This window comes from Cynara cardunculus (genome assembly GCF_001531365.2).
Source record: "Cynara cardunculus var. scolymus isolate 2C chromosome LG 12, CcrdV1, whole genome shotgun sequence".
NCBI classification, from domain to species: Eukaryota; Viridiplantae; Streptophyta; class Magnoliopsida; order Asterales; family Asteraceae; genus Cynara; species Cynara cardunculus.
Genome location: NC_037539.1, coordinates 6,422,255 through 6,428,275, shown reverse-complemented (window position 1 = coordinate 6,428,275; position 6,021 = coordinate 6,422,255).

Here is a 6,021-nt window from a genome sequence, read left to right as displayed (position 1 = left end):
TAAAGATAATAATTAAGTATTCTGTTAGAATTCAATAATTATCCTAATTATATTTTAGATTTTTTATATTTAAAATGAGATGTTTATCCTGTATTTGATGAAATAGGATATGGATGAAATCGGATAGGGATGAACGGGTTTAGGATGGCTTTAACAGGTTGTACCATTAGCAATAAATGTTGTCTTTAAGAGTTTTAAGAGTTTAAGAGTTTTAAGAGTTTTTAAGAGTTTTAGCCAAATGCTTTATAATATAGTATAGATATAGATATTTATTGCTTTTTAATAAATTAAAACAACAAAATTGAAGACGATATGTATTATTCAAAATAACTAATATAATATATATATTATATGTGCGAGAATCAGTGTAAATAAGAAGACTAAATATCGTTGCAAGGTAAGACCTACAAGTTCATATGTTAATCATATTATAAAATTAATACGTGAATCTATATGAATAATTTGTAACATCGATTTACATATGCTTTTTAAAACAAACCGTCTTTCCTATTTTTTCGATGATCAGTGAACTTTACTTCTTATCTTCTCAGGATATATAACATTTTTATTTGAACCTCTCATTAACGTACATCAAGTTGTGAATCAATATAGAAACAAATACATTAACATCAAGCCACATACACCATTAATTGTATGAGGTTAGGTTCCGGTGAGAAGGGAAGTTAAAAAGTGAGAAGCGTAAGATAAGATCTCCACTCTTGGATGAATCATATGTATTACATGTTAAACAAGACGTGTCCTATATAAGTCCCTAATTACTCAATTAAGATCCAATGAAGTTATCTAAAATTACGACAAACAAGAGTCGTATAAAGAATAGGATGGAAACATCCCTTCAAACTGATCATCAACCATTATTTCTGACCTAAAAACATCATCAAGAAAATCGTACTCTGACCCACTACTCAACACCCCTTGTTCATGATCAGTAGCACACGACTCCACCGGTTTCCCATCAACAGGTGTACCTGCACCTGTGTTGGTGGTGGTGGTGGTCGGAGCAGCAGCGGCGGCATGGTGGAAGTAACCACCATGGTAGCGGCTAATATCGGAGTGACGACCAGTGAGTTCCTGGACCAGAGCTCTAAATTTGGAGGCACTGGTCTTGACCTTCATTGGAGAAGATATGTACACCACTTTAAGCTTGCTTTTCTTCCTGCTACATGAGTTCTTGGTGGGTCTGACAGCTGCAAGCATTTCTTCATCCATGGCGATTACAGATTTGGTTATGGAAGAGGTGTGGTGGCATTTAATGAATATATAGGAGGAACAGGAAAGGGTTGGTTTGGAAAAAGTAAGGTTAGGGTTTGAAAAGGAAAAGAAGGTTGACGAAGATTAAAGGAAGGTTCCATTGACGAAATCAAGATACTTTAGACCCGTACGTAAGTTCTTTGTTTATTTTAGTTTATTTAGAGAGGATGGATGCATGTGCGCAGCCATCAATGACCCGACAAATGTTTATTGTTGCTTAGATTAATTATAAAAATAAAAATCTAACACTGATAATAAGATGTACCAAGATATATCAGATCAATTTTAGTCGACTTTTCTCGATCTGAGGTTTGTAGTATGTTCCAAGTGTTGGGTTGTTCACCCGCTAAAGCAGTACGTGAGCTGAGTTCAGAACGTCGTGAGACAGTTTGGTTCATATCTGGTGTGGACGTTAGAGCATTTTGAGGACCTTTTCTTAGTACGAGAGGATTGAGAAGGACGCACCTCTGGTGTAATTTCTTTTTCGTCAATATGTAATACAATTTGCATTGTCTATGAGTCGTCGGCTCATTCTTCAAAAGACGTATATGGTAGGACCGTAACCATAGAATACGACCCGAATCGAAATGCTGAGAAACACATTTTATGGATAGGATAAGATTAAAAGTAGTGTTCATAAAAGATCACCACAACTGTCATCCTGGCACACCGTGGTTAAGGCTTGTCTCTCATACCACGTTAAGCTTGTGACATGTTATGACATAATATGCAATTTTTGTAACACAATATCTGAATTTTTTTTTTACCTTTTTAATGTCTTATTCACTAGTTTCGAATGTATAACCTAATTTAAATTATGTAATATCACTGACTCATTGATTATTAGTACAAAATATATGTTTAATATATATATATATATAAGAATTTATCGCCATAAGTCACACCTTGAAAAATGTCGTGACTCTTAAAGCTTGAGGCTTAACCTCGGCACCATGCTACGCCATGCCATTTAGAACCTTGATTAAAAGTGATGAAGGGCCTAGATCACTTCTTATTTTAACTCTTTTTCTCACACGATACTTCGTCATTGCACAAATTTAGAAAATATCATGTAAAGAAAAGAAGGGATGTTTATGTGAACCGACATTACAAATTATTAATATGGAATCACATCAGGATTTCCAAATGGGGTTTTTCGATGGTTCAAATATTAACATTCTACTCTTACCTTCTTATATCATGATATTTAACGTTATTATTCGTACCTCTCACCAGACCTATTCCTAACATTTTATAGTAAAAATGGGTCCTCGATAAGTATGAAAAAATTCAATGTATTGTTTTTATCATAAAAAATAACACTGAATTCAAAAAAATACTAATAATTCATATAAAGTTATTTTCCAAATATTTCTAAATATATAGATTGACACATTCTAATTGAAAAATAAAATTCATCAATCACATTCTACGATATACTTATAATATATAGATTGACATCATTTGAGGTCACAATATTGATTATTAAGAATAACATTCTATGTAAATCAATATAAATAAATTAAGTTTCCATGTTACATCATTTTAATGTTTTTATTGCCATTTTTTATAGCCTAAAATATATATATATATATATATATATATATATATATATATATATATAAAAGTTGAATCGTTTCATATGAATGTAGGGATTTTCATAGTTAATAACAAGAAATCTACTATATTTAACTGAAAAATAAAATTCATACGGGTGGAATAATTGAAAGGTCAATAGGAGATGAATGATGAGAATAAGGAAGTTGGCGACCTGATGAGAGGGGAGCCGGCGATCAAAGCCCCGACAGGGACGAACCCAGAATTTTTTTCAAATGGTGGCACCGTTTGACTATAAGAAAAAACTATAGGGAAAAATTTTCAAACGGTAACACCGTTTGACTATAAAAAACAAATATACGGATTTTTTTTCTATCGGTGGTACCATTTGACTAAGAAAATGACACTAACATGATTCGAACTTAGGTCTGGGGTGGAATAAAAGTCTTGCAAACCAACTCTACCAAATAATAATTGTTCTTAGTAGTTTCAAAATATATACGGTGGCACACAACATATTAATACGGTTGCACCTTTCACGAACCTAAGATTTTTTTACCCTTTGATGGAGGAATAATACTACGGTGACACGTGCCACCATAACCACCACGATAGGTCCGTCCATGAGCCCCGGTGAACGGCGGAAATAATTGTAACGGTCTATATCATTGTTTTTTTTGGGCAAAATAATCTTGGATTTTAGTAGTAGATAAAACTCAGAGAAATAACAAGTAATACTATAAATGAATAACCAATTAACTTTGTAAATATTTTTTTCTTAATTTAATCAACTGATACATGTTTGGGCTCTTAATAAAATGTTAAATACTAAAAGAATTTGTGTCGCTTTTATTTACCAACTTTTATACAGTATAAACGGAGAATATTTAGGCCCCATTTCGTGTGGGCCTTAAGCGTGCGCTCGGCCCACCCTCCCACTATATAACCCCGTTTAATAAATCTAGCGTTGATTCTTCAATATCAATCGGTTCGAACCTTCACTTAATTTTACTCAAACTTCATCTTGATCATGAATATTTGCACTCTAAATATGAGTATAAATTAAAAAAGATTGGGTTTTCTTACTTCTTATTTGTTTTATCCAAAGTTGATAAACACGTTCTCAGTCTATCTAATATCGACCGATTTTGATAGTTATTTTTTTTACGTGATCAAAAATTACAATATAAGTTGAGATTTGACAGTTTTTTTTTATTAACCCGAATATCCAACTCGTTATACGAGCAGACTAATCATAGGGCAACCACCTGTTTTGCAGGTAGCCCGAAGTCACCACATTTTAACTTCCATCACAACAAAGAGATTTTTATTCCTCTTTGGATTTGAATAAGAGATCTTTAGACATTTTTTATCTTTGAAGCTCAAACTCAAACCAATCAGGTACCACCCTTGTGGTTGAGGTTTGACACTTACTCACCAATAGTTACAAAAATTACCAAACCTATTGGTTATTTGTTAAAGTTGGTATGAAATGTGGTACATGTGTGAGTCATTGGTCTCCTAGAAGGTCAAGGGCTCAAATCTCACCAAATATGAGAAGGGTGTGTAAGTTTGTTTATTCTATTTACCGTATATAAATATTATATATTTAAAAAAAAATGTGGCATCGATCATTATATTAAAATATAAACTAAAGATCTTGTTTATATCACATTGTTCAATAATATGTTGATATAATTAATTATTTAATTTTTGAGTTTAAGAGATCGTGTGAGAAAAAAGTTATGATGAAAAACGTAAGAAAAGATCTGAATTCTTGTTCGTTTTTAATCTCATATCCACCCATGAATTGTGTTTTACAAAGGAATTGATCTAGTCATCTCAGTACACCTCATTAGTATTAACATTCAATTATGATTGATCCAAGATGGAGATCTTTTCTTACATTGTTCACCATAATTCAACCCTATGTCTAAATATCATAATCAACATCATAATATATCCTCGAAAAGTTTGAGGATTTTTTCGTTCAACAAGTATTCAGTGACTTAATCACTTAAGATATGAAAATTTGTTGGGTTATTACAGATTTTTCAGTGATTTTACGTCATTAACCGATTCTATAGACTATGGGTTAAAAATGTATTTAACTGGTTTTAGAAAGTTCTACAATTAATTTGTATAAAAAAAGCATCGAGAGACTCGGACTGTTTACCAAACACTTACCCGGTAAGGTGAGCGTTTACCGGTAAAATTTAACACTATCATTTAATTACCAGGTAAGATTTTAATCCACCAAAATGGTATCGTATGCAACAATTTACCCGGTAAGCACTTACCTGTAAAATTTAACACTATCATTTAAATTTGGTAAGAGTCGTCGCCTTCACTTACCAGGTAAGACTCTTGGTCTTTGTCTCGCTCTTACTGAGTAAGATTCTTGGTCCTTACCATATTCATACAGTAAGATAATGTGACTTAATGTTCACTTACCCAAGTAAGCGTTTGATAAACGATCCCTTAATATTGAGTTTTCATGGATTTTCTCTATTTTAAAAACAACCTAAAAAATTTGTTAGGATTCTCAAATACGTCATGATGTTTTATCGTAACATATTTACACATAAATGACGCATAATTATTATGTGTTATAAACTTAAATATTATAAAACAATTTATTAAGACGTTTAAATATATCTGGTGTCTTATAAATCTGAATTTAACTGTTATAACGTATGAATGTTCAGACATATCATTTTATTGTTTTTTTATCATTAAATTCCCATGAGGATGATTAAGGATTAGTAGGACGATTCAACGTAGATTTTGTTAAGAAAAGTCAAGGGGTGGACCTATTTACGTTCAAGAGGGTTCCTTGCACCCGTTTAATTGAATTTCGCAAGTAAAATTCTTTTTCGGATATAAAAATCGTACAAACTAAACTTCGAGCGGTATTCTGCGAGATTAGAAAATGTAAGAAATATCAACAAAAATAAAAAAATTCTCTCGAAATCAACCACAAAATCAAAAAATCTTTCGAAATCAAACAAACAAACTGAAAAAGTCCATTAAATTAAATAAAAGAACTTAAAAAAAATTCCTTTTAAATCGATTGAAAAACTTAGAAAATCCCTCGAAACGATGGAATTTGGCTACAAACAAATTAGAGGGCTTTATGGGTCTTTGATTCAACTTAAAAATGTACTGGCTCGATTAACATTGTATCTGCCA